The 10,442-nt window shown below is 49.1% G+C and overlaps 1 long non-coding RNA gene across 2 annotated transcripts; it reads right to left on the reverse strand.

Annotated features, from left to right (window-relative positions):
• Positions 1-6,788: 6,788 nt before the first annotated feature.
• LOC138118093 (uncharacterized) lies at positions 6,789-9,819 on the reverse strand. 2 transcript variants are annotated; one of them, XR_011154994.1, is made up of 4 exons: positions 9,756-9,819; positions 9,110-9,189; positions 8,479-8,531; positions 6,789-7,259 (listed from the first exon to the last, which is right to left on the reverse strand). It is a non-coding gene; the product is annotated as an uncharacterized lncRNA (long non-coding RNA). The 2 variants fall into 2 exon arrangements; XR_011154993.1 differs by having other exon boundaries at positions 9,688-9,760.
• Positions 9,820-10,442: the final 623 nt, after the last annotated feature.

Here is a 10,442-nt window from a genome sequence, read left to right on the forward strand (position 1 = left end):
AGCAGCCTGGGACAGTGGGAGGTGTCCCTGCCCTTGGCAGGGGTGGCACTGGATGGGCTTTAAGGTCCCTTCCACCTCAAACCAGTCTATTTTTCTCTGATTCTGTGCAGAGTATTTTAATGGGGTTATCAAATACTCCTGACAATGAGAAAACCCAAATCTCTGACTTAGGCAGGGATTTAGACACACTACACAGTGCAGCAGAGATGTTGTAACAATCATTTCTCCTTTGCAAACGCTGAATAAAACCAGAGATCAAACATGCCTTTACTCAGAAACGTCTTGATCAGTTTGTAATTAGAACTACTCCTCCCAATCGAGTGCATGGCCTCTACCAAGCCCCACAGCAGTTCAGTGATGAACAGAGGGTGATGAAAGAAGCAGAAAAGCAATCCTGACTTTTGGTGTATGTTCCATAATCAGAATGTGATTATCCCCTGTTGTCTAAGTGCCTCTTGCCTGTCTCCTGTCACACACAGGGCTCGATGCTCAACAACAAACGCCACCGAGCTGTGCTCAGGAGAGCTGATGGAATGAAGCACCTCATTGCCAATATTCTCATTAACCGTCATTAATTTCCCCTCCATATTCTCCAGGGGTTGAAGGCAGAGCCCAGGCTGTACAAGAATGTTTGTAATTTGGTTATGGTACAGAACAATTTTACCTTACAGAGGCATCACCATTACACACATGTACGGCTCAAACTTTGTCTCAGGAGTTTAGAAACGGGGAGTGAGTGGATGCACATCCATGACATGACCCCCTCTGGCACAGCGTGAGAAAATAAAGGTTTAGGCTCATGCTAAAGATGCTCTGAGGGCCCAGATTGCTCACAGAAATCTGTGTGAAGCCTCCTGCAATTATCAGGTGCAGAACTGGGGTGCACAGAGCCTACAGCTCTTCAGACGAGCTGCTGCTCCTGGCCTAAAAGGATTTATTGCCCTGTCTTATTATACCTTTTCCTAAAAGAAATAACCCCAAATAAGCCCTGCCCTATGCCCAGAGATTTGCTACCCCAAAGTTAACTCTAGCAAAACACCCTAGGGCAGTTCTTAGTCATCCTCAGCATTCTCACACTGACTTCTCTTTTTCAAAGCTTTGTTCCCATCTTTGCCCAAAGCCTGGCACCTGGAAGATGTTCAAATCAGAAACCATGAAGGTCCTGCTCTGCTGTTTCAAACAATATTTGCAGTTAGGAAGATACTGTTAAATGAGAGGCATTTAGTCAAGACCCTTGGAAGGGTCCTGGCATGAGGCTGGGTATTAAAATATCCAGGCTGTGCCCTTTTCCCACTGCTTGTTTATGCCTTGGACAGCAAAAGACAAATACAGCTATTGGCTGTCTAACTTCTAATAGTTCCTGGAGAGTTTCCCAGTTTCAAGCCTCCAGAAGAATGAAAAATCTTGCAGTTACCCCAGCTAATGGAAGACTTGGCACAGACAGGATGAAACGTTGATTTCTAGAATAAATTGTATTTGAGACCCCCCCAGGCCCCCCACGTGAATCCAAGCCACACAAAACCAGTTCCCAGCTCATTTTGAGCATTACCATAAAAACCAAAGTTTGGTAAAGATAGCTCCAGTGGAGGCAGCCAGAAACCTTCCAGCCCCTGATGTTCACCAGCTCATTTTTCATGGCCCTCACCCATGTGTGGAGGCTCCAGACAGGTGTCCTCTCTAAGCACGGGCATGGAATGTCCTTGATTCAAGAGCAGAGCACTTAAATTCCTGGTTTTATTTAAACCTCCTTCTACCTCCCCTGCTAAGTGCATGTTCTGAATACTCTCCACAAAAGCCTCATCGCATTTCTCACTTCAAATAAACAAGAGAGGAGGTCAAGGTGCTTTGAGGATGGGAAGTGCAGGCTCTCAGCTCAGATGGAACCCAGATCCCACCCAGGAGTCAGGACCAGCACATTTCTCCAGCCTGGGGAGCTCTGGGAGCGTTTGTTAATTGTGTTTAATTGCAGCTAAGCAGGGCAGGAGCTTGCAGCAGTCCCTGATTCCTGGAAACAGCCACCCCTGGGGAAGAGGCAATGCAAAGGCAGAGGTGTTCTTGAAACGACCTGGAGGCGTCTTGGTGGCATCAGGGATGGACTCTGCACTCGCAGGTTCTGTGAGCTCCAAGTCTGATCCACAGCTGGGAACCTGGGATCTGGGACTGCCTCTCCCAGCTGGCTCAGCACAGCCTGATCCTAAAAATCTGGTTTGGTTTGAGAACTGACCCCTTGCCAATAAATCACCCCCAGCTCTGCTGGGTGCCTCAGGTCTGTGCCTTTCCCTGGCCCTGCCTGAAGGGCTCGTTCTGCAGCTGCACCCCCATTCCATCTGGGGCAGGTTACCTGTTCCCCAGGCTGCATTCCCAGGAAAGATCTCCCACCAGGACCTCAGGAGTGTCTTTCCCCACTTCTCCAAAAGCAACTCAAGGGATTTTAACTCCCTGAGAGCAGAGCCATGAGATTTCCACGTACAGCCCAGCCCCTGGTTCTGACATGACATCACATCTCTCCTAGAAGGACCCCCAGCTCTGCTGATGCGACTTTCGGTGCCTCATGAACCCCACAGCTCCTCTGGCCCCACAGCTCCAGTCCTGCCTCTCAGGACCCCCTCCCAGCTTCCTCACTCCCCACCCCTGAGCACGGCTGTTCAAGAATTCCCAAAACTGAATTTTGCCAGCCTGATGCTGAGGGTCAGCCCTGGGCAGTCAAGGAAGGTGTCCTGGGAAGCCCTGGGCAAAAGCTGGCAATAAGGTCCAGCCCATTTTTGCCAAGCCCTAGAGCCAGGCCTGCCCCAGGATATCCCAGTCTTTAGGGTGGTTTTCACACCCTTCCACAGCCTTTTCCAGATCTCTGCCCCTCTGTGCAGAGACACTGATACTAAAGATGTGATGCAAGCCATCAAAAAGTTCATTTTTACAGCCCAGCTTTTAGTCCAGGGAATTTTCATGTGCACAGATTGCTCTAATAAAAACAGGTGAAACCTCACAGAGGTGTGTGATGGCCTGACCTCCCCGTGGGGCTGTGCACCAGCACAAACAGGAGCTGCCCCCCTGCACCCTCCAACTTTATTTACAGAGCCTGTGTCACCCTTGCTCCACAGCTGCCATCAGGGAGCACACTATTAATTTGCAGAAGCTGGAGCCAGGCTTAAAATCTCCATTAATTAAGTGTTGGCGGAGGTGTTTGGAAAGATGTTCCCATAAATATAGTGCTTTAAAGTGTTTCCCTAGAAACTGAGAAAAGAGTTGAACAATATGAAAAATACCCAGGCTGATGACTCCCCCATGGAGCAGTGCCTGGGCTGGAGGGAGCATTTAGGAAAGAGAATTTCTTTTTCCAAGGTTTTTTTGGCTACTGGAAATTTTTGGCTGGCAGCAGAGAAATGTGAAATTAAGCCTCTTTATCATTCCTTGCTTCCCTGTGCCCTCCTGCTGTGCCCGGGTGTTGGCAGGTGGGGAATGCTCTGTGAACTCTGTGGCTGCAGATTCAGAAATGCCCCGGGTGTTTGAGTGCTCCCAGTTTGTGGATTCCTCCCTAAGAGAGGATAAACCTGGCAAACCCCACAGCTTCTTTCAGCTGGCTCCTTGTAACATTTCATGGAATCACTGAGGCTGGAAAAGCCCTCCCAGCCCATCGAGTCCCAGCTGTGCCCCATCCCCACCTTGTCCCCAGCCCAGAGCACTGAGTGCCACCTCCAGCCCTTCCTTGGGCACCTCCAGGGATGGGCACTCCAAACCTCCCTGGGCAGCCCCTGCCAAGGCCTGAGCACCCTTTCCATGGGGAAATTCCTGCTGCTGTCCACCCTGAGCCTGCCCTGGCCCAGCCTGAGGCCGTTCCCTCTCCTCCTGTCCCTGTTCCCTGGGAGCAGAGCCCGACCCCCCCGGCTGCCCCCTCCTGTCAGGGACTTGTGCAGAGCCACAAGGTCCCCCCTGAGCCTCCTTTGCTCCAGCCTGAGCCCCTTTCCCAGCTCCCTCAGCCCCTCCTGGGGCTTCAGACCTTTCCCAGCCTGGGGGACCAGGTGGAGAAGAGAGTTTGGCAGAAAATCTTCTCTATCAGTTCGTTTATCTCTGCAGAAATGTGAGAGCAAATCCCTTTCTGGATCTATGCTGCCAATATTACAGGAGGATTAGAGTTGATCTTCCCTTGGAAAGGGAAGGAGGAAGAGAGCTCTGGGCTGATTGTAGCCTGGTAAACGACATTTCATACCCTGTTATTTCTCACCTAAACAGAAGAATGATCAAAGAGCTTGAGATAAACAATGATTTAATGATCCAAGTGTAGAAGCTGGAGAAGTTTTGAAAAGAGCTTGTGTACACACCAGAATAAACCCTCCTATTGCAGCCTGCTGGAGGCATCCTAAGCTGTTTGCTTCCCATGAATCCCCACTGCCAGGGCACTCGGAGCACACAAACTCTTCCCTACGTCCCTTCCATTTCCTGCACTTTGGCTCATTTTGGTGCCTATTTGGTTGCAACCCCTCAGCCCAGCTCTTGTCCCCCTCAGTCCTCACGGGTGGCTGGCAGTGTCCTGAGCAAGCGGGGCTGAGGGCACAGTCCAGCTCCTCTCCTAGGACATCCCTGGGGCTCCAGGGATGGTTCTTTGAGTCCCTCTCTCCCCCTCTAGGACTCTTGCTCCTGTTTCTCCCAGGTTTGGATGGGGAGAGGAGATCAAGGACCTTCCCTGCCTCTTCCTGCCCGTGCATAGCACCAGGTGCCAAATCCACCCAGAGCCAGCCACCAACAGCTCCACTTCTCGTGATCCACAGGGAAAAGGAGCCTCCTGAGCCAGCCCAGCAAACTCCAGGATTTGGGAGTGTGTGCCAAACACACAATTCTCTCCCAGGGGCACAGGTGGAGGTCTGTTGTCAGGACCAGTGTTCCCCATGCCTCTGTACCAGGGCTTTGGGTTGAAAAATGGGATCTTTCTTTGGCTTCAAAACAAACACAACCAATCCAACCGATTTGATTCCTTGTTCCCTCACCTTGCTGCTCATTCCTCAAAGTCAGGATAAGATTAATGAGCCGCACACAGAACTGCTGGAGGGCTCTACACTTTTCAAGCCACAAAAATACCTTCAGCAACAAACTGAGAAAGCGAAAGCTGATAACGACAAGTTTGGAAGCAATTAACATCAATCTAAAAATCAGCTGGTTTAGGGGCTCGGCTTAAAAATAAAAAGCAATTACTGCTGTGGCAAACTGAAAGAATACATTGTTTTTCCATCGTTGGTTTAGGGAGTCTGCCTTCACCAGCAGCTACGATTACAGCAGTTTTGTGAAAGCTGTTTACCTGCACTCAGGGTGCTGGGGATTTTTTTTTTCAGCTGTTTCTCCAGACTGTAACAACCTCTCCCCCACACCTGAGGAAGCAAGAACCCTTTATCGAGTGTGAAGTACTCAGGACAATATCCCAAAATCTGCCTGGAACACAACTGTGGGATCAATATTTAGCACGTGTGGGAAACCACACTATGAAAAGCCTATAAAGGAGACAGAGGAGTCCTGCAGGGAATAAAGGGTGAGAGCCCACTGGGGATTACCCTGAGGAGTTTCTGTCTCGGGCTTTCAAAGGACGCAGCCTCCTTCTATCCTGAACTCCGGGCTGCAGGCAGCCCTCTTCCCAAAGGCTATCGCTTCAGCGACAGACCTTGTGCTGACCCTTTTATCTATTGCCCTTTATAGAGCTCGAGAGTCAAACTTGTCCGGCTTCTGGAAGGACCTCGCCCTTGAGGTGGGGACACTAAGGGCCATTCCACAGCCACTGACAGCCCTCCCCTCACCCATGGAGCTGTTTGTAGAGACATCAGCACGCATCCCCTCCTATCGAGCATCAGGGCGATTTTCTAAGGGAAACCTCAGCCAGCCCAGGAAAATCAGATCCCGGCTTTGAGCAGGGCTCAGACTCTCTGTTAAGCGCAATTCCTCAGTTTGCTGCAACGGATAAACGGGAAAGAGAGGGAAAGAAAGAGAGGGAAAGAAAGAGAGGGAAAGAGAGGGAAAGAGAGGGAAAGAGAGGGAAAGAGAGGGAAAGAGAGGGAAAGAGAGGGAAAGAGAGGGAAAGAGAGGGAAAGAGAGGGAAAGAGAGGGAAAGAAAGGGAAAGAAAGGGAAAGAAAGGGAAAGAAAGGAGGGGGGGAAAGGCAGGGGGAAAAAAGGCAGGGAAAAAAGATGGGGAAAAAAGGCGGGAGAAAAGGGTGGTGGGGGAGGGAAAGGCAGGAAAAACCCGGGCGGGGGAAAAAAAGGGGGGGAAAGGCAGGAAAAAAAGGTGGGAAAAAAACGGGGGGGGAGGGGGGAAGGGGTGGAGGGGAAAAGGCAGGAAAAAAAGGCAGGGCAAAAAAAGGCAGGGCGAAAAAAGAAGGAAGAGAAAGGAAAAGTGCACAAGGATGGCCAAAAATGCCATGCAGAACTGGTGTAGATAAGAGTCACCTGTGCTCCAAAAATATAAAGGAGTGAGATTTAGCTACCCTGACATAAGGAGGAGCTGTCAGACCAACCGGGAATGCTCTGCAAGGAGATGATGGAAGCCTTACCCAAGGTCTAGGAAGGCTTTAATAGTCTTCCAAATGCCATTGCTCACCCCTGTGCACAGCACAATTGCAACCCACACTGGTAAGAGCCCAAGAGGAGCAGAGTTTGGCCTCCCTGGATTGCTGTAACCAATTTGAGGTTTTCATTTCAAACCACTTGACAGGATCTCATTAACCTGCTGCCTATAATAAATGTGCCCAATAACAATCTCCGAGTCACATGAAATTAAAAAATCCAGTAAAATATAAATAGGAAATACTCGCGGGTCATTTATTTTTCTACTCTGGAATTAGAGAAAATGAGGTCTGCCACCTCCCTCGGGCCGTGATGAATGCAAGTTCCAAACTGAACTGTCAAAAATTTCCAGGAATGTCTCTCCAACATCACGCTGCAGCCTCCTCAAAATTCATAACATTTTCTACTGAAAAGAAATCCTTGGCTTGTCTGTGCCACATCTGACACTTATGCAAATACCAGGGTGATGCCACATCCTCAGAGAAGCTCCAGGAACCCCCAAACCAGGCCCTGCTGCACGAGCAGAGACCTTTATTTGCAGGCAAACAGAAAATGCCACCCTGCAGCTTCGCAGACTCGTTGTAGGGTCACTGCCCCGCCGCAGCTCAGGGGCTGCAGGAGCTCAGTCCTTCCTCCTACCTCACATTCACATCAAGTTCTTCCATCACAGGCAACAGGCACAGGTAGCTGGGAGTTCAATGTCCATAGAAGAGACCTCATCCTGCAGTGGAGAGAGTCAGAAATACAGGGATTAGTCCCAGGATCTCCCATAAATGCAAATTTACCCCACTGAAGACACCCATGGGCTGATCCAGGCCAGGTGCCCTCGGTTTTTTGGCCACCTGAGCACCCACCAGCTCATGTTCAGCTGCTTTAGACCAGCACTTCCAGGTCTTTTTCCATCAGGCAGCTTTCCAGCTCTTCCCCCAGCCTGGTTGTGCCCATTCCAAATCACCTGTGCACCTGCAAGACTTCCCCAGCAACTTCCCAACTTTCAAAGCTACAAAAAGTGGTTTAAATAGAGCAAAGCTGAAGAAAGTTTGCAAAGCCCAGGTGGGAAAACACAAGCAAGAAGGCTCGGTAAATTAGTTTCTGTTTTTACACAAAACTAAAACATTGACTAACCACTAAATTAAACCAGGTTTCCTGTGACACTCTATTGTGCAGCCTTATGAATACTTAATAGCAGTGCTGTAATTACAAAGAACTAAACGCTTTGCAGCTTCAGTTAAAATAAATGTACTTACTTCCAGCACCACTAAGTGATGTAAATATTAATGGGGTTTTTAACTCTATCAAAATTCCATCCTGACTCCAAAGAAATGAATGCACCATCTTAATAATGTGCTTGTGCATTTGCTGCTGCTAATCCAGTGGAAAAAATAGGCTCAGTTTCGGAGCACTTGAGGCTGTTGATTACCCCTTGTGTTGTCTCTAGGGAGCCGGGGATAAAGGCACCACCACAGCGCCGTTAATGCCAACCCAGATGCAAATAATGCCATTGTGGTTACTTGGCTTCAAAGGAAAATTGGAATAAAACTGCCTCAGCCTTCCCAGACACTGATGCCAGGTTTGCAATGCAAATGAGCCCCCCCGAGCTCCAGACCTGGCTCAGTGTTTGCCACGAGGAGTAATTCAGGACGTATGGATTAGACTTAATTTTGCAAGCAGAATTTGCTGGAGTCGAAAGGATGTTTTTATCCAACAGGCAGAGTTTGGCCCCTTGTTTGCAGCTTAAACCTTCAGCTGGTGATTCTTTGGGCACTCTGGAACCTGGTGACTCAAAAGCTGCTGCTGTATTTTGCAAAGAAAAGGGTGAGAGGTCTAGAGATTCACCTCTGTGTCCCTAAGACCTGACCTCCAACTTGAATTGGAAGGAAAAACTCCAAACCCCACTCTCCTGTGCTCCTGCTCTGGAGTTCTTCCATAGGACACAATACCTGATATGGTTTCAGTCTTTGAGATATCAGCATAAAATTAATTCTGATTTCTCCTGCAAAATGGAGGGAAAACTTTTCGGTGATTTTGTAGTCAAAATTCCAGTTAGGGAGCATTTTTCTTGCTTTATTTTTCTGGGGAAAAAATGTAATTTCATTGTACACCGAGGTCACACAATATCTGTACCATCTTGCTATCATGGAGACCTACAATAACTGAAACTTTCTATGTAAGAGTAAAAAAAAACCTGCAAAACAACCCCGAAGAACCAGAGATTTCTAAAACAGGAAAAAGCCTTCACAAACAGACAAAACCCCCCAGCCAACGAAGGCAATCCAGGAACCAGCATGGAAAGGCTGCACTGGTGGCACTGGGGAATTCAGGAGTGATGCAGCTGAGCTCAGCTCACTCCCTCACCTGGCACACACCAGCCCCCTTGGCAGGCACTGTCCTGCCTCTGCCCCTTCTCCTCCTCATCTCCACAGGGAAATGGGAAAACCCAACGAGGACATGGATAAATGGATGCATTTATCCCGTGGCTTTAAGGCATTAACAAAGATTTCACCTGTCAGAGCCATAAGGGGTTGGCTGGTGGCCAACAGGTGACCCAGTCTCAAGGCACCACAGACTCACCTGCTCTCAGTGGTGGCCTTGGTCTGCCCCGTGGAGATGGAAATGTGCCCCCAGATGCCAGCAATGGCCACAGATCTTCCCTGCAAGCACCAACTCACTGAGACTCTGACACATTCTCCATCCCATTTATTTTCATCCCACTCAGCCCCCATCAAGTTCCACTTTCTGTCACTGCTGAGCTGATGACAACAGGAGTTGAGTCACTGTGAAAAACTCACCCCCCCCCCCCATTTCCTGCAGTGCTCCGCCGCTTGTGGCAGCCGAAATGAAGCACGCCTCAGGTGGACTGAGCATTCTGCAGAACCCTTTTTCCCTCCAGACAGACCCACACTGTCCCTTCTGCTCTGGGAGGGATGGATTTGAGCCCTGAACCAAACCAGCAACAGGATGGAACAGGCTCCAGAGGCAGGAATTCCTCCAGAAAACCCTGACAGGAGAATAGGGACCTATGAGCATGTGCCAGAGCACGGAGGCGCAGGAGCCTGGAACCCTGATCCCACAATTAACACGTGCATAGCAGGTGGCAGCTTTTCCAAGAGTCATTTACCAAGGAACAAAGCAAGGAATCTCACACACACCTTTCCCATTGTGTGCAATTTGACTGCAGCCAAACACTTTTTTCCTTAAATACAGCAAGATTCTTTACCTGAGAGGAAGGGATTCTTCCTTAGCCAAGGCTGAAAGCCTTTATTCATCACGGGCCCTCAGCTGCTCCATCGGGGCTAATGAAATCCATGTAGTTAATTCCCTTAGACACAAACCTTGTCCACATGAGACTCAGATCGGACCCACCTGCACCTGAACTCCATCAGGAGTTCAGAGAGCAAAGGGGCCCACTCTGAACCTCACAACTCAATGGGAGGGTCTCCCTTACCCTTTCGGGTCTCTGGTCACTGTGTAAACCATTTGTAAATCCTTCTAGATCCGTTTTAACTCTATTTTCCTTTGTATCTTTCCTCCCTGTGGTAAGGAACAGAACTTGGCACTGAACTTTCTTCAGTCACACTTTTACAACATCCTATTAAAACCCCTTCTGCCAATACCTTTGGAGACAGCCCTAAGTGATCACCATTACCCATTTGTGACACGTTCTGCTGCTCCACAAAGCAAGGAGGGGGATGTAAAAATAAAATAAATTCAGTTTCTGACTGTCTCATTCTCTTGGTGAAGAATTGGATCACTGCAGTGATCCATCTTCTCTTCCTAAGTGTAAGGTAAAAAATCCCCTTTATACCAGCCCTTTGCCAGCTTTCAGAGCTGTGTGGTGTGCAGCGATGGTGACTCTGATTTCAGTGTAGTTTTCTGGCAGACACACGTTTTTTATGGGGTAACA

This window comes from Aphelocoma coerulescens, chromosome 13 (assembly GCF_041296385.1).
Source record: "Aphelocoma coerulescens isolate FSJ_1873_10779 chromosome 13, UR_Acoe_1.0, whole genome shotgun sequence".
Taxonomy (NCBI): Eukaryota; Metazoa; Chordata; class Aves; order Passeriformes; family Corvidae; genus Aphelocoma; species Aphelocoma coerulescens.